Consider the following 20,976-nt stretch of genomic DNA (forward strand, 5'->3'; position numbering starts at 1 on the left):
TAAAGGGTCAACAGAAAAATCTTACATAAAATTGGCTTTAGCAGCAGTGTCATTAAAGGAAAACTTCTGACTGAAGCTAAGTTTCTCCAAGAAATTTGTATCTCCTCATTACCAACGCACTTGAATTCCAAAAAGAATCTGAATCAGAAATGCGTTGTTTGTTGCTTTCAGTGTCATTTTCATTTTTTACATTTCCCTTTTGTTTTGATTCTGATGTCCTTGTTGCAGTGAGCCTCATTCTTGAATATAAAGCAAACACAAACAAAACAAAACACATCAAACTATCTTTTTAGAAAGTATGCGGCATTTAAAACTAAATACCTTTATCTTTGGACACTTTGGATTTTCACACTGGTAAAATATTTAGCTCCCTAAGGACTTGAGGAGAACTACAGAGTTTAGATTTTCTCAGCATCTCAGAAGTAAACAGTTCCATCTTTCATTTTTACCATGACATTTCACCCTTAATAAAATAGAGTGTGGATTGTTTTAATCTCGGGTTTCTTTTCTTTCTCTCTAGTCAGAGACAGGCGGGGGAGTCCTAGCCATGGGCAAACTTCTTGCTATTAGTCCTCATTAGTTATACCACATAATCAAGTTAGTTATTCCTTAGATTTCCTTTAAGATAAAAGGAATAATATAGTTAGCATTTATTGTTTTAGATCCACTTTGAAGGCAATCTTACCTACATTTGCTTCCTGCTGAGCCAAATCTCTGCAGGGACTCGGAGTAAAATTATCACTGACATCAGGAAGGAAAAATACTAACAACTTTGCTATGGCTACAGTAACACATTTCTAAAGGGAAGTAAATCGCCAGTGTTTACTCTCGAGCAGACAGAAGGGAGGCTGTCACTAGCACAACACGGAGGACATGCAACATTTTAAGTATCTACAGCATTCCACAGCCCTCAAAATTGCCATCTCTGCAGGTTACTACTCTGTGACACTCCTTTTGTGGCACATATCCTAGCACTTGGAGTTACAAAAGGACCTATCCAGAGAGCTTCAGGTTGCCAAGCACCCAGGCAAAGAGACTGCTGTTTGCAAGATATTACGTTAATTTCAGAAGAACAAAAGGTTCAAATCTGACAACTCCAAGAATAGCAACCCCTAGGCAGCCCAGGATTGAGTAACCGGTTAGGGTGAAATGGTCTGCCGGTAAGAGGCAAACACTGACACAAAGATATTAAATGGCACTGCATCCGGTACTGAACAAAAATTGAGTGGAAATTGTGGAGACCTGTGCGAGGAAGGTAAGCGAGGAGAAATGGGGACTGCAGCAGGTGACGGGAAGGAGAAAGTCTATTCTGAATCAAAACTATGCCGTGCATCTTGGCTCTGTGCACTTTAGGTTTATTTGCACACTCTTTTTAGAACGAGTGGGGGCTGGGGATCCAAAGCGGATGAAAGAGTTATTTATGAACAGACGGGACACCAGGATGGGGTGGTAAGAAAGCTATGGTAGAGTGTCTGGACTTGTGGATAAAGGAGGAAGCAGACATATGGGGAAATCTATATAGAAGAAACAGAGAGAGTGAAGAAGAGGCTAAAACAGGCAGATGGCTGGACTGTAAAGGAATAGCATTATGCGGGGGCTCTAAAGAAGGGGAGGTGGCCTTGGGAGGGGGGAGATCCAAGTGGGGGGAAGGGTCAGGAGGTGACTGCTTGGAAAGTTTTTCAGAAGTTGCAAAAATTAGATATAGATAAAAATATTTTTTTAATGTATTTAAAAGCCCAGGAGGAAACTGAAGCAAAATGTAAAAAAAAAGGGAAAAAAAAATACACGAAAAACAGTGTTCCAAATTAACAGCAAACATTTTTGAGAGACGTGTGAAGAAATTATAACTAATAAGAACTGAAGATGTAGGCAAGGGTCCTCCTGAGACGGTCTCCTCAGTGCTCCCTAGATCACAAATGATACTCCCCGGTAAACTTTTCTGAACAGCAACCTGGAGCTGAGGAGGCACCTCCTGACCACAGAGCATCCTCTACCTATGCCTCTTACAATAAAAGTTTATATGCTGGATAGTAAGCATTCGCTGCCAGGTCTGAGGGTAAGGCCTGTGTCTCACTAATCTTGATATTCCCAGTATTTTCCACTAGGTTTGACATAGGAAAAGGGTCAGTCAATAAGTAGAGAATAAAGGAAGGAGAACAACTGGAAGTTATTTTTTGAGTCCCAACATAGGAGACAAAACGGAGTGAAGCTTCCAGATTCCTATTTTTATTCACACAGTCGGAAATGCAGATATACATATAGTCATACAAAGCATGCATAAATATATTAGGATAATCTTTCTATTAATATGGTCTCTAGTACTCTATTGAGTAATACTATATCACTGCTAATAGTCATCAACTCAACAACTGTGATCAATGATCAACAAATTAAGAAATGGTATCTGTGCTCTCCTATCTATCTTGTGAATGATTCATGACTCCAATCCTCATTGGATAGCTCAGGACATCAATAAAGCCTAGAAAAAGTATAAATTGTTCTTGGGTGTGTTCCACTTGCCAATATTTATTATGGAATTCATCAATGTTTAAGAATAAAAACCCTCCTGAGACAACTAATACAGACACACTTTGCTTAGTCTGATAAACATCAGGCATGACCAATCAATACTATAGTTAAACACAGTGAATATAATGTGGCATATCTGTTTAGAGAAGAATTTTTTATTTCTTCTCCTTAGTTAAAAATAAAACTTGTTTAAGCTACAAATGTACCAAATTTGTTTTTCATTGAATAGTTAGGGTCTGTCACAGTGAATGACTTCAAAGTTGAATTTACTTCCATTAGTGAATTCAAACAAATAAGAAAATAAGTAGGGATAAAGAACAGACAATTGGGTACTTCAGCCACATAGGGTCTAAACACTTAGGTACACAGTATTATTTCAAAAGGAATCACCTAACTCGTACTTTAAGATGTGAGTCTTTAATAAGCAAGTCCTTTCTACTGATATGATTAAAAATGAATTAAGGAATCAATAAAAACAGCCTTCACATCATCATCATCATCAAACATGTCATGGCTCAATCCTCAGTTACCATCTGCAGAGTCACACCAGCTTCTAAGAGACTATTTAGGGTGACCCTTGGTGGCTCTTCCAAACCAATCCCTTCTAAATTAAAGTGAGGTCTCACGGAGAAATGGCGACTAAGGAAATCTGAGGAAACTCCAAAGGAAGACGGAAAACCATAATGTGACCACCTTTGATAAATATTGTTGGACCTAAGCACATGAAGATTTGTCCAATTCTCTCATTAGTCTGGTATATTTAGAATATGAACAATGGAAACATCCAAGCAAAGCCAGACACAAACACACTCCAAGACCCCTGCACAACAGGCAAGTGCAGCTTCGGGACCATTTCCTTGAAGGCTCTTCCAAGGCTGCGGTTCCAGGGTTCCATTTCTATGTACTGAGTTCCATTCTGAAAGGGAACCACGGTCCCGTCACTCTTTGAGAGAGCCCATAAGTTCAGCAACTGCTTTTTGTTTTGTTTTGTTTTCCACATACCTCATGTAAAGAACTCTAAATTCTAATTCAGATGTTCCATCCACACAAACCAGAGAGCACATCTCCAAAATTATTAACTTCCCTATCTGCAAAATGGGAATACAACGGCTAGTATGTAGGTAAAGATAAAATGTGGGAAAACGTGAGAAATCGCAAACACCATACTTAAAATTATTTATGTACTGCCATTTGTTTGCCTTTTATGTCCCTATCCCACCTTCCTACCAGGTGACCCAATGGCACAAAATGTGGTTGCAAACAAAACAGCAGAAGGATTACATGCCTCACTATCCTTAATGTACTTCATGCTCAAAAATATAACAAGAAACACCCGTGATTAAAGCCTGCCAATCAACAACCCCAATAAAAGCTGTGCACGAAACCAGCCTCCCAGGGAGTGTACCGCTGCAGGGCATGCGACCCCCCATCATTATTAAATGCAGGCACAGGTAAAGCACTCTGGCTTCTATCAAAGGGCACATCAAAGAGCAAATATGTACCCTCACGTGTTTAGAATTGCTATAAAACCTGAAAATGCAAGATCAATGCAACAGACGATGGAGACCCATAAAGCCCAGAGGAAAGCAGGCAGGGCAGGGTCTACCGGCTTAATGTTCATCTGGGAGGGTGTGTTCTCTGGGCACACAGCTGGACCCCATTAGGGCCTCCCCAGCTGCCCAGAAGGTCACCTAGCAGCCTCAGTCCCCAAGAGCTGCCAAGTCTGAGCTGGAAATTCATGAGGAAGTCTCCCCAAAGATAAGTTTCCCAGACCTTCGCCACTGTTGTTTTTCACAAGGTAACATTTAGCAGAGAACCATGAATTTCCATGTAACAATGTCTAGACACTTTCCAACACACAAAAGCAGCTTAGCGTCCCTTTTTCTTTGAATAACCGTTAATAAAATCCCTTGGGTACTGACATTTTCTGATAGCCCTGATGAGGCAGAAGACCACTTTTTTCATCATCGGGTTTCTGTTCTCCATCCACGTTCCCCCATTTCTTAACGTCTCATCTCTCTTTCTTTGTTCTTTCTTTTAACAAAAATGTATGCCAAGCACTCACTCTGTGCCAGGTACTAAGGATGATTCAATGCTTAAAACCAGGCTCTCACCAAACTTCCACAGGAGGTAGGAGAAAAAAGAGAGACACACATCAAACAAATGCAGGTACAGAGTTACGTGAAATAGGAAGATACAGCGCATGAAGGCATTACTGGGGTGCTTGCTGGGGAGGGGACACATAACGGAGGGTGTGGCAGAGTTACCTACAGAAGGAGCAGTAGGCTTTTGAGGCACTCCATGCCCCTCCAGCCCCTGGTCATTTGCTCCCTGCCCTACTCTCCACTCATGGAAAGAGACAGCTTGGGCCTCTTGGGGACCAGAATGTGCACCCAGTGTTCTTCACTGACAAAAGAGTAAGGGCTAGACTTAAAAGTTAGGACTTCTTTATTTCCTTGCCATCGACCCTACCACTCAAGCCAATCTGCACACATCTCGAATGAAATTTAAATTTCGGTTTTAAAAAACCCCATTGAGGGCTGGGGATGTGGCTCAAGCGGTAGCGTGCTCGCCTGGCATGCGTGCAGCCCGGGTTCGATCCTCAGCACCACATACCAACAAAGATGTTGTGTCCACCGAAAACTAAAAAATAAATATTAAAATTAAAGAAAAAATAACTCTTTAAAAAAAATACCCCATTGAGGGCTGTGAAATCTATCTTATCTATAGCTTTTAAAATATCCCGTTATTTTATATTCCAATAGGTTCCCTTGAGGATGCCAACATAACAACACAGAGAAATATGGCTGAATGGAAGAGAAAACAATGTATGCCCAATCTAGTGTATCTCACCCTGCCTTTCTCACAACAAATGAGCACAAGGAATTCTTATCTTCACTGTTCTGATGAGAAAAGTGAGGTTCTGGGTCCATTCTGAGAGTTATGATCTGCATCAAGGCTACCAGCTAACTACAAGCAAAACTGTGATCCTCATAATCAAAGAAGAACAGTCTCCAAAGAAGTCATTTAGAACTGGTGCTTCATCAACTTCAGTGTGATCTCTACTGGTGCAATTTAAATTATGACATAACATCCTCTTACGTATGGCCTCGGCATATTAAGATAAAAGGTTCTGCCATACATTTTCAATGAATTCAAATTCTACACTAAAATGGGGCATGGGGGAACTGTACAGGTCATTCTTATTGTTTTAGTTTAAGTAAAATCAGCAAAAAAAAAAAAAAAAGAAAGAAAGAAGAAGAAGAAGAAAGAAAATATATAAGCACAGATTTTCAGAACTGCCACATTAGAATCAATGTAGTCAAAATTCTTTTCCCGCTCATTATAAGGAAGAAAACTACACTACCAAGCCTAAAAAAAAGAAAAAGAAAAAATGGTTTCTTTCATTCTTTTCATTGTCTGCAAACCCTACTAGATCAATTGAGAAAGTGGGCAATAAAATATATTTTTTCTTGAAGGCAAATCCTACAACAGAGAGAAAAATCATCTCCTTTTGCCAAAGGCACACACTAATTGAAGCAGAAATAAAACATGGAATAGAAAAGAGATAAAAATACAAAGTTATGCCTTGGTCCAATTAGTAGGTAGAGAGTTAAACAATTTATCAGTTCAAGGCATTCACCATTAAAAATCAGAAGTAAAATGGCTGTAAAGCAACATGCACCTGGTCTTGATAGTAGAATCCATAGCAATTTCAAGAAAGTAATATTGTACATCTGGAAGCGGTCCAATGACAAATGAGAACAAACCAATAATCCATAAAAGGATCTCAGTAAAGCTTTTATTTCAAAAAATGTGTTTCCACTTTCTCAATCTAAGCTATATTTTACATAAAACTGTACTTCATACTTTTTAGTAGACTAATCTGGCCCCAATATAAAATAATTAAAGTTGCATTATTTCTCACTATGCATGTTTCAAACAGCCCCTAGACTTCAAAGTTATAGAGCCCTCATTAGCAAATAAATAGAAATAACACCCATAGTAATATTTTGCTAAGTCTTTCATACCACGATCTTCAAGGACCTCAGAGAACATCTACACTATTAATAAGTCAATTTTTCCTCACTGTGAAGGGAGGAAAATATTACTCTTGAATACTCTAGAAACTCAATTCTTTACTATTCAAATGTGTGTTCATATTTAACAAACGTAGGGGTCAGGGGAAGAACAGTGAGCTCTTAAATCTCTTTCAGCTTCTGGCCAGAAAAACCATAGCTCCATAGTAACAGATTTTAAAAAGACAAGAATTATAGTTAATATAATTACAGTAAACTATAGTGCCACCCTAAACAGAGAATTTTAAAAAAACTGGTGACATTGTAAAGCATAATTATAACCAACCCCCAAAAATGATTCAGAAATAAGTACCAGAAAAATACAAAATTTATGGTTATTAGAAGGTTTCCCCAACATGTAAGACTTTAGGACAATGTTGTACTCAAACCATGTTATCAGAGCTACCACTAAGGCTGAGAACATAAACAATAAATAAATAAGTATTTCAATACTTCTGGGGAGCCTCCCTTATGAATTTTGTTATTCCCCCTCAGGATTTCCTTGTGAATTCCATGACATTTAAGAAGCGCTTCCAATTTCTGCCTGGAACTTGCCTTTAAGAAGATGCAGGCGATTACGGTACCAGTATTTGCAAAAATTGAAAATAAGTGTTCTAGCATTCTGGCCACAACACCTTCCTTTCTCAACAGTCTCCTTCCCCTTCCTCCCAGCCTTCTGACTTATGTGCTGATAATAACTGTAGGTTCTCCTTCCCACATAGTGTTTTGCATACGTATGTGTGTTGAAGAGTGACGCTTTGTGTTAGTTGCAGTGGTCAAGGATGTTAAGAATTAAAAGAAGTTCTCATAATTCAGAAGCTGTGGCAGAGTTCGTGAGCATTTTGTCACTCACAGGACAGGTCACTGAGGTCTAGGCCCCTCCAATAGAAGCAGCTCCACTTCCCCTCCCAGGCTGCTATGAGACATACGCAGCCAAGCATGAACAACAGATTTTTCCCCCCATGCTGGGGCCTGAACCCAAGGCTTTGTGCATGTGAGGCGGGCACTCCACCACAGTGCTACATCCCCAACCAGAACAATAGGTTTTTAATATACAAGAATCTACTCCTCCTACAGTACCTGGAGAATTATCCAGGTAAGAAGGTTCTACAGGGTAGTTGGTCCTCATTTGCAAGTCTGGACTTAGAATGCATACACATGTCTTTAGTTCAAATCAGGAGAAAAAAGGACAAAGGTGTTAGAAGTGATTTTACTGCCACTAGCTCATTTGATTTGCATTACTGGTAAAGGAGTAAGCGATCATTTGCCTCTCCTTTGCCTCACAGATGTCTACAATAAAATCAATGTGAAATGCATTCTTGAGGGTTTTGCAGCTCTGCCTCAGTAATACTGAATGTAGTTCTAAAAGTATAATCCACTATACCCCCAAAAGTCAGACTAAGTAAGTATTCATCATGCTTCTAGACCTCCTCAGTGGTTAGGAATATTTTTCCTATTCAGTAGGGCTATGATCTTTCAAGGCTCTCTTTTTAAATAGACTAATATTTATCTTTACTATTTGAATATATTTAAAACATGTTCCAACAAAGAAGTTGAATATAATACCATAATTGGGGTCTGAGCCAGGAGGCTACGCAGTAGGAAAGTTTTTGAAGGACTTCTCAGTCTCTGGAAGGGACTCAAGGTTAGGGTGACAAACTATCTATACCTGCCCAGTTCTGAGAGGTTTCCAAGCATGCAGGACTGTCAGTGCTGACCATCCTCCTGACAGACCAATGCCCTACTCCAAACACTAAATTCAAGGGGAAGCAATTAACAGTGGTAGGCATATCTTCAGTCCACAGTAATCCATCAGCAAATGCAGCCACAGAGATGGACCACAAATCAGTTTCCCAGACCTTCCCTAGATGGTTACATTTCTGTCTAAGGAGATACACAAAGAGTTTATAGGATGAAATGAAAGAAAGAAGGTTCAGTATTTCTGACAGAAACTCTCCACTATCAGGAGCCACTTCATATTACATTCAGAAAAAGAAAGCAAATATCCACTTAATCATTGAACTTAGGTATGAGAAAAGACTTCTAGTTTTAGCAATATGGTAATCCAAAATAATATACTCCTCCAAACACACACACACACACACACACACACACACACACACACACACACACAAATATTCTGAAAAAGTACAATAATGAGAAAAAAGTTAAATACATTTCCAAACTAAAAAATATAAATAAATTAAATTCCAATATACATTCCTCCAAATAGACACACACACACTCACACACACACATCCATCCATCCATATATACACAAATATCCTGGATAAAGTAAAATAATGAGAAAAAAGTCAAATAAATTTCTAAACTCAAAAGAGATTAAATTCCCAAAAGGAATTCACAGAACAGAAAGCACAAAGTAGAATTATTAGCAGATCTATGGACTCTAGGGGACAGGGGCTGGAGTTTCAATATCCACCAAAGGATAGGTCCAAAGACCCTTAAACAAAGTCAGAGGTTTGGAGGGGCTACTGACTCCATGTCACTGACTCAGGGAAAAGCACAGGAGAGGAGACACATTCTAGTGAGGGCTTTGGTGGGCAAAGAAAAAACTGCCTATGAGTAATCAAACCTCTGAACCTTTTCCATATGCACTTGCAGAATCTAAAATTATACTATTTACATAGTTTGGGAAGCCCTAGCCATAAAATTAATATAAAAATAATGCCAGACCAATAAAATTCCCAGGAAACTGGCAGAAACTAACACAAAACCACCACTTTGTAGAACTGTCCCATAACCCAGAGCACATGGGACTTCCACAGAAAACAAACATCCCAGATGAAGATGAGCTCACAATCAAAATTAGAAACACACCAAGAGATCCACCGCAGACTGACTAGTCAGCAGAAACACAGGAGAATTAGCACTCCAAGATCCTGACAAATAGAATAATTTGAAAGAGACTCAAAAGATGACTATATTTAAAATGTTAGCAGAGACAAAAGAACGGAAATCATAACGAATAGACATGTTTAAAATAGGGCCGAGTACAACGTTGATAGATTAAAAATATAGCTATTAAAATCAAAAGCATGAGAGTTTGGGTGAAACAACAGATTCAACACAATGAAAGTTGATTTCAATGAAAAAGAGATCCAAAGAAATTATGCAGAAATTACTCATGGGGTAAGTACCCATCATGCATCTGTTCTAAGTCACCCTACTCAATATTCACTATATATTACTGAGCAAAAGAGAAAAATGACTGGTCCTCAGAGAGCTTATATTCGAGTAAATAGAACAGAGCAGTAAAAAGGGAAAAAAAATATATGAAGAAACATAAAACGAAATGAAAAGCTTCAAAAACCTTCTAACCAGAGTTTCAAAAAGAAAATATACAGAGTGGGGCTGGGGTTGTGGCTCAGCGGTAGAGCGCTTGCCTTGCATGTGTGAGGCACTGGATTCAAACATCAGCACCACATAAATAAATAAATAAAGGTACTGTGTTATATACAACTAAAAGAAAAAATTTTAAAAAGAAAGAAAGAAAGAAAGAAAATATACAGAGAACAAGGAAGAGGTAAAATAGAATTCTTTGAAAAATTCAAAGTCAGCACACTGAAAAAAATGAGGGTTAAGTTTCAAAATTGATATAGATATATCACAGCAAACTCCCAAAAAGACATTCTAAAAATAAGGCAGAAAATGTTTCATTAATAATATTTTGTTGACATCTACATTTTTTACTTATGTGCAGGTCTTTATTATTGAGAAACGTAACTGAATTCTCCTGACATTTTATATAATCTAATATCATGGTCTTAGCTTGAATAATCAAGAATTAGACATGATTTCTAAAGACTTATAAAAACCATTATCAACTATTATATATTTGCATCAAGTTAATTTCCTACATATATTATATGCTTCATATAGGCAGGTAGCTCTATATAGTCAACAAATGTCTCTATCCTACAAACAGTACCACTGAAACACGAAAAAAAGAAAAAAAAACTCACAGTGAGAGGTTTCCCTTCACCAAAGGGAAAGATAAAACTTCTCTTTGACAAATGTCTATTTTATCAATAAATGAGTGTTTTTGATCTTTCAAGATTTCTTGTCCACAAGACTTGATTCATCCTTTCCACAGACTATTCCTTTGAAAGACTAAATATGTCCTACATTGAGTCTGTTTATATCATATCATTTAACAGAAAAATATCATACAGCAATATGAAGAGTATATTTTAAGAAAAAGAACCTCCACCACACTGCTGTCACAATTCTGTGTGTGTGCACATGGGCATAAGAAATGCTTCTTTCATATAGTGAGTTCCCTGACACTATTTGAAGACCACTGAATTAGAAAATACTACCGTGTGAATAATAATAATAATGCCAAGATCCTCCTCTTGCCTTCCATAACCATAAAGAGAGAAATTCCTATTAAATGCTCTTTTCTCAATTTCATTATACACATTATTATCTTTAACATCGCTTAACCTTTATATGGCATTTCACATTGCAAATTGCATTTTTAATGTAGTAATCACAATTTTAGAAGGATTCCACTTTTACACTATTCATATGTTATCATAGTTCAGCTATTTTGATCAAAATCATTATAAATTAGGAAACCATCCTCATCTTGTTGTAGCAGCCACAAAATATTTAAAAACACAAATATAAGTAGACATTATAAAAGAATATCTTAGTCTGTAGTATCCTAACTGGAAAAAAAATTAATAAAAATAATTTTAACAAAGACACATTAGATTTTGGCCCATTATTAAATCTGTACTTGAAATTGTTATTACACATATTCGACGCATATTAGTCAGACACAAACCATCAACAAAAGCACATTTTTTTCAAGGTAAGCAGTTGTATAATTTATTTTAAAAAATTAGTTGTAAAAGATCAAGAATAACCACCTTTTCTACTAGCACCCTGGCTACAAAACTAAAGGTATTTTCATTCATAAAACAAAGAAATTGTGAATCTTCATCTGCTTATGCAATCAAAACATGCTCATCTCTGATTATGAAGCTCCACTCAGCCTTTCTGTACTTATTTTTCTCTTCAGCTGATTCAATATGCCAGAGGAAGAGAGAATATGACATTATTTAATATAGTTAGAAAAACCAATAGCAAAGATGCTTAGACTGTTCCACCTGGGCTTGACTAAGAAAGACCAACACCACTGTTAATCTAGATTTATATTGACTACCACAGCATCAACTTTGGAAAAAAAAAACTCAATATAACTGAATAAACATGCTGATACAAGATTCTGTAAGATACTGTGTTAGAACATGAGGGAAAGGTTAGTAAGTGCAAGAACCATACATGTAAATTATGTGACTATCTGACTTAGCAATGAACACAGGAATGCATTCTACAGTATTCCTTACTTCAACAGAGACCCAGGAAAGAAACACTCCAGTCTGTGGATCTGACAGCAAAGAGTTACTTTGTTCCTATGGGTTTTGCATGAGTATAGTTTCCATAAATACCATCCACTGAATGCTGAATATAAATAGCACCATATATCCTCATGGAATCTTAAAAGTTAATTTGACTCTTATTAAAAGCAAACCTTCTTAATAGTGACAGAGGAATGCAGAATCTCTCTCCTTTATATACACAGAATCAACTTTTCTTACACTTTGCAGATTTAAGGAAAAGAATCTATACACTAGCATCCAAAATAGAGTCAACCAACAAGATAGGTACATGGATTAAAAAGTTTGCAAAATGTTAATCAATAATAATGCTCTTCTCTACAGAAAACATAATTTAAAATATATATCTGGTGGGTGTGATGGCACATGCCTGTAATCTAGTGGCTTGAGAGGCTGAGGCAAGAATATGGCAAGTTCAAAGTCAGCCTCAGTAACTTGGCGAGGCCCTGTCTCAAAACAAAAAATAAAAAATGGGCTGGGGATGTCGCTCAGTGGTTAAGGGTCCCTAGGTTCAATGGTTCAATCTCTGGTATTAAAAAAAAAAAAAAAACACATATATTTTTCCTCTGACTTAATTTCCCTACCATTTCCATTATACCCTCTTCAGATATAGCAACAACCAACACACACACCCGCACATGCATGTGCACAGACAATCTGCCACAAGAACACTGCTATCGTGGCCACACAAGTTATATACACTTTTGTACATTCATGAAGCAAATTCAATGGAAAACTCACAAAAAAATTTTAGCAGCTCTATCACCATTAATGGAACTCATGATACTTTTAACAAATCTACACCATTTTAATCCATAAAATGCATTTAGGGAAGCTCAATAGACATCATTTTAAACTTACAGGCACAATTAAAAACTTCATTATTTTTAAACATCACTTAAAACTGTTGTTATGGTCAGTGGGGAACAGATCTTTTGTCAGGTGGTAAAACTTAAAAAAAAAAAAAAAAAAAAAAAAAAGCTTCCAGTGCACTACATCTGCTGTGTGCCAAACACTGAGCGAAAAGTTCTGCAGATTTTCTTCTTTTATGCTTACGGAAAAGGAGAACCTTTCATGTTCCCTGTTTAATTGGGAGTCTGACTGCTCAATGGATTTGACACACCCATTCTAAATTAAAGGGATGAAGTCACATCTCTGTGACCATGGAGACAATTACAGTTCTGTTACAATAAAGGAAAGGGCCAGTGGTCCATGTCCAGCCATTCGATTTGCGCTCTAGATTCTACTATGTACCTTGAAGCAAGTTTTTTTAAATTCCCTGGGCCTCAATTTTCTGGGATGTAAAATGGGAATAATGTCATGTACAAGGCTGGGAAGGATTAAATGAGATAATGCACTGCCTTGGTTAAGGTCTAGTACATGGCAAATGCTCAACAAAGATACAGATTCTCCTATCTTCCCTCCCAAATATCTCCTTTGACAATATACCACGAAAGGAAAATGCTCTCCTTTTCCATTAGAAAGCAGCAGAAATCAGCCACGGTCTGCATTCATCAAACTTGTCAAGCTGTTCAACGTCCATTATTCTTTTTTATTATATTTAAGGCACTTAAAATAATCTCCCAGTGATTTATTCTCCTTTTAACTAGATGCAGTAATTAGAATATCTTTTATGATACGGCAGAGTTTTCATTTCAGTCAAGGTGTGACTGTTTTAGAAAGCCACCGTTCACTGAAGATATTACAACCCAGAAACTATCTGCTTTTATTCTCATCTTGAATAGAAGCACAAACACAGAATGAAGAGGATACATGGCGTATTTCTATAGCTGAAAGACGAAAACGCTCAAGCATGCATGAGCCAATAATTCCCAAAATACCTTTCATGAACTGAAAAACAGATACGTATGTTGCCATGGCATTCGGCAAAATTAATACATTTGAAATTTGGATTATGTATGGAAGAAATGTCTGGTACATTTTTTTTCCTTCCTATAATGCTGGCATATAACCATTTTCTTCAAAACCACTCAATATATATTCCCCAGAAGAAAAAATAAAAGACAGCAAAAAGTTCAGCACATATTCAGGATCCCAAGTAAATGCAGAGATGATGTATTCCTGTCACTTGTCGAGCGGAGGCTTGCTCTGCAACAATTCTGTTGGAGATGCTCAGTGCTGACGACACATGTGTCAAGATTCCAGCCCTAGCTCTGTCGTTAGCTAGCTGGGTGAACCTTGAGTAAGTAATTTAATTTCTCTGAGATTCAATTTCCTCAATTGTGAAATGATAACTTCAACGAGAATATTTGTTATGAACTTCCTGTGTGTGGGAACTGTTTTAAGCACTCTGTGCACATTTATTCCCTCATTTAATCCTCAGAACAGACTAGGGAGCTGAGCATTATAATTATGATCCCATTTCCAAAGAAAGTCAAAGAAGTCACAGAGAGGTGAAAGAACCCACTGTGAAGCTGGGCTCCCCTGATCCTAAAGATTCTGCTAATCTACCCCTCTCCAGGATGCATACATGAGATCATTTCTAAAGTCCTTTCCAAGGAGTAGTGATCCAAGATTCCATGATTTCTCTTTAGGAAATCTTTTTTTCATTCTTACTTCAATAAACTACCTGTTTACCTCGCTGGCCTCACTAAATTTCTGATGGTCAGACACTAATTATTATATTTTTAGGCACACCTATTACAAATGAGGATGAGTGTCTGTAGGAGGTTTCTAAGCCAACTTGATGGTTTGTAAGTAAATTCCTAAAGGTAGTAGCTGAGTTCTTATGAGAAAGGAGTCAGCACCTTTGCCCTAGTGTTCATGACTTAGCACTCTAGAGAAACCAATATAACAACTCTATCAGTCAACTCAAAAACTGGGCACAAATCAAGCAAGAAAATGACCAGATCTGCACTCAGAGAAATAATATAGTTTCTTTGAAGATTTGAACTTGAGTATTTCTAGAGTACTTTCACAGAAAAAAAAAAATAAAGCACTTCCTGCAGGTGCACATGGGGCATAGCCAGGGGCTACATAAAGGTGAGGGCACAATGCTCCCTTGGAGGTAGCCCTGTTGTAACTGCAAGCAGAGGCAAACTTCCCATGTTAAATATTGGCTCCACCAAATAGAAGACTTTGGAAAAGTGACTTACTTAGCCTAATGTGTGCCTCAGTTTCCTCATCTGTAAAACAGGCATCTGCTACCTCACAAAACAGTTGTAAAGACTATCACTATCTGGAAGATGCTTGCAATTGAACTTGACACTGACGTACAAACCAGTATGAACTATTACCAATACTGTGTGTGTGTGTGTGTGTGTGTGTGTACACATACAATTCTCCACGCCCGAGCACACACACATTTGTGATCATTCATGAAAAAGAAGTTTTGTCTTCAGGTAAGGCAATAGTGCCAAGGAAATGAACCACTGATCTTATATTCAGCTCCACATTGTCCCATTCATTTTTTATTCACCTTTTCAATGAATAATCATAATTTCTCTGTGCCAGACAGACACCAGGAACCAGGGATTTAGCAGTGAACAGGAGACACATAGCCCCTGTCCTGAGAAACCTATGCAACAGCAAGACATATTTTTTTAAAAATTCACTCTTTAGGTTTTTTATTTTGTCTGTTTGTCTTTTCAGAACTTAAAGAGTTCCATTCAAGGAACATTGCTTACTATAGATTTCTGTTGGCTTTTAAAATGTAATGTGACCTCTCATATACAAAACATTGAACATTTGAAAATACAGATGTAGAAACAAAAATAACTACAAATTAAATGCTTAAAAGTACACATGCAAAAAAAAAAGAATTATAATGAGCAGTTCCAGTCAATATTATTTTTACTGTATGTACAAAATCAATGATAAATCACTATTTCCAAAAATATCTTCACCGTAAGCACTAATCACAACAGGGGGCAACCAGACAACAAGCAGCAGCCAGGTTAGTGGTGGTGGTTTGTGTTTCTTATTTTCAAGGGGACTGGAAAAGGCATAAAGAAGGATAAAGCTTAACTTTTGAGAATCTACAAATAATTCTCCCAAAATTAGCCAGATGCACAGTATGTTCCTATGATCAAGTATCAGCAACCAAAAGTAGGTGAGAAAAATAATAAATTTTCAGTTTTGAAGACTGTAATAATATCACCATTATAATTCATCCCAATATATCAACACAGGCTTTACATTAACAGCCTCACTTTCAAAAATAGACATAGCGCCACCATAACATTTCATACTTTCAGTGTTTGGAAAGAATGTCAGGGAGAGCTCCCAGCACGTGCTTCCATCAATCAGAGTAAGTGAAGGGAGGAAAAATGGAGCAAATAAAACAAGGAAAGAAAAACGGGATCCTGCCTTGCACGGCTGAGGCAGGGCTGTATCCCAGCCCTGGAGGAGAAACAGCCTCCAAAGTTTCCTGCAGATTCCGGGCAGATTCCAACAGCTGCTGAGACGCCCCTGTTGGAAACAGACAGGGCTCGACCACAAATCGACTTTTTTTTTAACTGCAAACCCCTGATTTACTAAAGCAAAGCAGCCACTCCCTCTCCTCTAAAAACGCTCTTCAATTTAACGGCACTGCCCCTATTCAATATTATCACTGTCTCTTTAAAATATGACAGCATAAAATAATATTCTATGACAGGATTCCTAAAAGACTGTGGCTGGATGCATTTTGATATCACATTATAAATTATACTGTGAATACAACTGCTGTCAAACCGACATCCCTGCTTATATTTACAATAAAACATTGTGATGGGCTAGACTGAGCTGGTGGTCACTTGCTTGACAAAATGTATTAAAACTGACATTCTATAGATCAAGCCAATATACAGCAACACCCCTGGCCATCTGCAATGACCATTCCCACCTACTCTCAGCCCACTGTGGGAAGAACTGGAAGGGCGGACAAACTCCCTTAGAAGGTATAAATAAACAAATAGGTGAAGGTGTGAATAAATAAACAAACAAAGCCTTGTCTACCCTTGAATTTCCTAAGTCATCTTTTTGATACAATATGTGAAAGAGTTGTGAGAAAACTCTGACCAACAATGCTATAAAATCCTTACCCTGGGACCTGCCATTGGGTCCCAGACCTCTTTAGAAACCAAACTGCCATTTGCTCAGTGATTCAATGATACATAAAAACAAAGGTGAAGACATAAAACAACAACTCTGTTTTCACAGGCCAGATTTTACATTCCCATCCAATGTCATGGTGCACATATTCTCTGCCATGCAACTAGGGTTTGTGACTTCATCAGCTCTACTCTCCCCATGGAAGAACCCAGCAAGCTTCTCTATGTTCTTGGAACATCCTACTCTACTCAGTCATCGGACAAGTCAGAGTGACACCTGAAAATGTGACTGTAAAATTTAGGTTAAGATCTGAGTCCCCCGTTTCTTGAAATAGAAAATGTGTGAGATGATTTGTTGGGCACATTGCACTTTGGCTAATTTTAATGATTAGCCTGTGGACTGACTATTCTGTTTTCGTACAATTCTGAAAGGGAGTCCCATGGCGGAGTTACACTCCATCTAGGTGGGAATCTTCACTGAGGTAGTAATCTCGTAGCTGTGGCCAGCAAAGTAAATGATTTGCAAAATAATTTGATGCTGTGGCCGTATAAATCTTGCCACGAGTAGAGTCAGAAAAATTTGTCCTTTCTGGTTCCTGGTGGCATGGTAGCATATGTCAAATAAATTTTGACCCCAAATGCTTACTTTGTCCTCTGATTCCTCTCTCCCATCAAGGATAGCTTTTTGACTCAATCAAAAACTACTAAAAGATAATTATGAAAGTAACTTCTGCCTCTTGCAATAAATTATTACCTTATTCCTGGCCCAGATGACTCTCAAAACCCAAGAGCTATAATCAAGACAATGATCAAGTCCGAGAAGTCATGCACCTTTCTCCCATGGCCAATACGGTAAGTGTGGCTACATCTCCAGGCTGCCATAAGTAATCACTATTCATCGAAGGGCCATCAATGTCAGAATTTTAACTCACAGCACTATGGGAATCCACACAGTCTTCCAATTAGGAATCTAGAGTTTTCTAGAAATCTTTATCTTCTTTCAGACATACATCAGGAGATTCACTATTTGCCAATTTATTGTATCTAAAAGTGCACAAAATGTAATAGGGGCTCCAGGAGAAAAAGTACTCTAATAATCATTCCAAAGATGCTTCAACACAGTAGCACCCAAATTCGTTGCTATTTTATCTAAAGTCACTATTTACAGCCTTACTCTTCCAGGCTCCTCAAAGACACTATCTTTGGTGTAGCATGGGCTCCCACACCAGCCCAGGACCACTTTCCTACCTCTTGACCTCTCTCATCTCACATCTAGCAACATTTTCTTCCGTTCTTTCCTTGTCATTTAGGACCAGGCGACCCACTGGTAGCATGTGACCAACCTGCATTTAATTTAGTAGTACAAATATTTCGGTTACAGCCTCTCATTGGTAGAATTACACGGGCCAGAAATTTGGACTTTTGTGTGTGTCTATGAGTGTGTGTGTGTGTGTGTGTGTGTGTGTGCGTGTGTGTGGTAAAGCACCACGTATACTGACTGTTATATAAATAATGAAAATTAAATTACAGGATTTTAGGGACACATTCCAAACAATCCATTTTACTGCCAACTACACTGGGCGCATGACCAGCTGTGGAGAAAAGAATGTCCCCCTCCTCTTAAATCTTTATGTATCCCTTTTCATTGATTCTGATAAAAATGGATTGGATTGGGTATCGGTTATGGCCAATGTCCTACAATATTTGCATCTAAATTATAATACTTAGCCCCAAAAAAACCTCTTTGTTTAATGTTTAGTGTTGCATAGTTCTCAATGCAATGTCCATTCTCTCCCAACTTCACTGCCACAAGCCCTGGAAGGATATGCTACACTTTCAAACACCTTGCAGGTCACTGTCCCACTCTGCCATGGCTTATGCAATTGGCCACAGCTAACAGTTCTCTTAACGCAAAGCAATTAGCACTACCTGTGTGCAAAAGGGCGGCCAGTGCCTCATACACAACCACTCATCCACTCCTTGCAAGTCTAAGAGGACACTTACCCTTACCATGTAGAGTAAACTGAGGCAGAGGAGTAGGGTAACTCTTCCAAGGCCAGGTACACGGTGCACAGCAGAGCAAAGCCTAAAGCTCTACAGTCCAACTCTACAACCCATGTCTTAACCCATGTATCCACCAACCCATGCTGAGCCTAGTCATAGTGCTCCTGTTTCCCCCTCCACAAGAAACTTCTGGTGTTCCTCTCGGCTCCTTGCTGTCCTGCACAGCTGAGGTGACTTTCATTGTCTCTCTTGCACAAGACCTAACTGTACCTCACACTTACCAAGATACTTTGAATTTATTTAAAAGGTACCTCTGAATATGTCATCAGTCTCAAAAGCCTAAGGAATAACATAAGGAAGATCAGATTTGAAACAAGGAGCACAATGGAAAACAAACGGAACAACACAAAAACTCCTGGTTTCTTCATTTTTCTGGAAAAAAGAATAAAACTGCATTTGCTATGCTGCCTTAGGCCTAGAGTGTGAGACTAACAGTATGTGGCAAATACAGCTTTCGGACAGCTCTCAGGATGTCCCTGGTGCCACACAAGTAACTGCAAAGCAAAGGTAATTATTTCACTATGACAAACATTTACTGGGGATTCTCTTAATGCAACGCAATCCTCTACTTAGCTTTTTCAAATACCTGACCCCGTTTGGTCTGGAGTCTCCTTGTTTACACCTGTGTCCAGCCACCCGGTAAGCTTCAAGAGGTCACAGAACTTTTCTGTGCCTGTCTTTATCCTTACAGAAGCTAGTAGAGTGCTGTACTCTGAGGTTCATGCTCAGAAACGATGCTTAAAACTGAACTAAATTTAATCGGTTCTACGTCACATAGCTTATGAATAAAATTAAGATCACAAATATATTGCAAATAATTTAAGTTTAATCCTAACATTTATGACAGGGAAAAGACTTTACACTTATGTGGGAAAATTAGCTACGAGACTTTTTGTCAGCCCCAAGAGTAACTTCCTTAAAAATAAAGTTACTGGATTGCGACCAGTTTTTCGAATTCAAAAGAAGCATTTCTTGAGCAATTTCATTCATGTTAACAACACCACATGCACCACTGAATTTTTGTTTGTTTCTTTTTTCTTTTCTTTTTTTAATCTCCAAGAAGACAAAAGGCCAGGCCACAAAACTTGTGAGGGACAAACCTGAAAATGATGCAGAAATGAAACATTATTGTACCAGGGATCCTGTTTTTATACATCCCATAATGGGCGAAATGCCCCTGAATGGGTGGCTGCAGTTCAACTGGCGTGTTCCACCTCTGTCACAAACAGCTGCAGAACCCCTAAGACTCAAATGCAGCCTCCCCATTAAGGCTCGTTTCATCCATTGTTGTTCATAATGTGATCTAAAGGATCATTTACAAGATCTCATAGAAAGTTTAAATGTTGTTTGATGAGAGTCATTAGATATTTAAATCAGAAATGAATGGCACAGCAAGAGAAGTAATCACAGTCCACCTTCAGCAGAGCTCCAACTTCCAGGGCAGTCCCTGCGCACTGGCTGCTCCTATCTGTCTGTATTTGTGTGCATCACCCTACAAAGAACACAAACCACAGAGGGAGACAGGAAATCATGGGTGTCAAATCCTGTTCCAGGAACACATTTCCACCGTGGAGTAGCTCAACAGAAGCTTGTCCTAGGAAAAGGCTTGGCTCAGTCCCACAAGAGTGACTCGCAGACAAGAGCAAACTTCTGCACTTGCCATCAACCAAAGCGCTGAGAGAATTCCAAAGGAAAAAACCTCACATATGTTGTCTCTGAATGTCCTTTGCTAGTGGCTTTGTTTGCTGGACTTCATTCAGGTAACAACATTTGCTTCCAATAAGCCCCGAGATCAAGGCTCTGAGGGCATTTAACAGA

At 38.3% G+C, this 20,976-nt stretch overlaps 1 protein-coding gene and 1 long non-coding RNA gene across 13 annotated transcripts in view; one reads left to right on the top strand and one right to left on the bottom strand.

Moving 5' to 3' along the window:
• Positions 1 to 20,976, bottom strand: part of TCF4 (transcription factor 4) — a 349,860-nt gene that overhangs the window by 293,082 nt on the left and 35,802 nt on the right. The gene's annotated exons all lie outside the window — the stretch shown is intronic.
• On the top strand, positions 757 to 20,060 carry LOC308631858. The gene is made up of 4 exons (XR_014018354.1): positions 757 to 1,255; positions 7,104 to 7,188; positions 17,865 to 17,946; positions 19,406 to 20,060. It is a non-coding gene; the product is annotated as an uncharacterized lncRNA (long non-coding RNA).

This window comes from Spermophilus citellus (genome assembly GCF_964194105.1).
Source record: "Spermophilus citellus genome assembly, chromosome: 12".
Taxonomy (NCBI): Eukaryota; Metazoa; Chordata; class Mammalia; order Rodentia; family Sciuridae; genus Spermophilus; species Spermophilus citellus.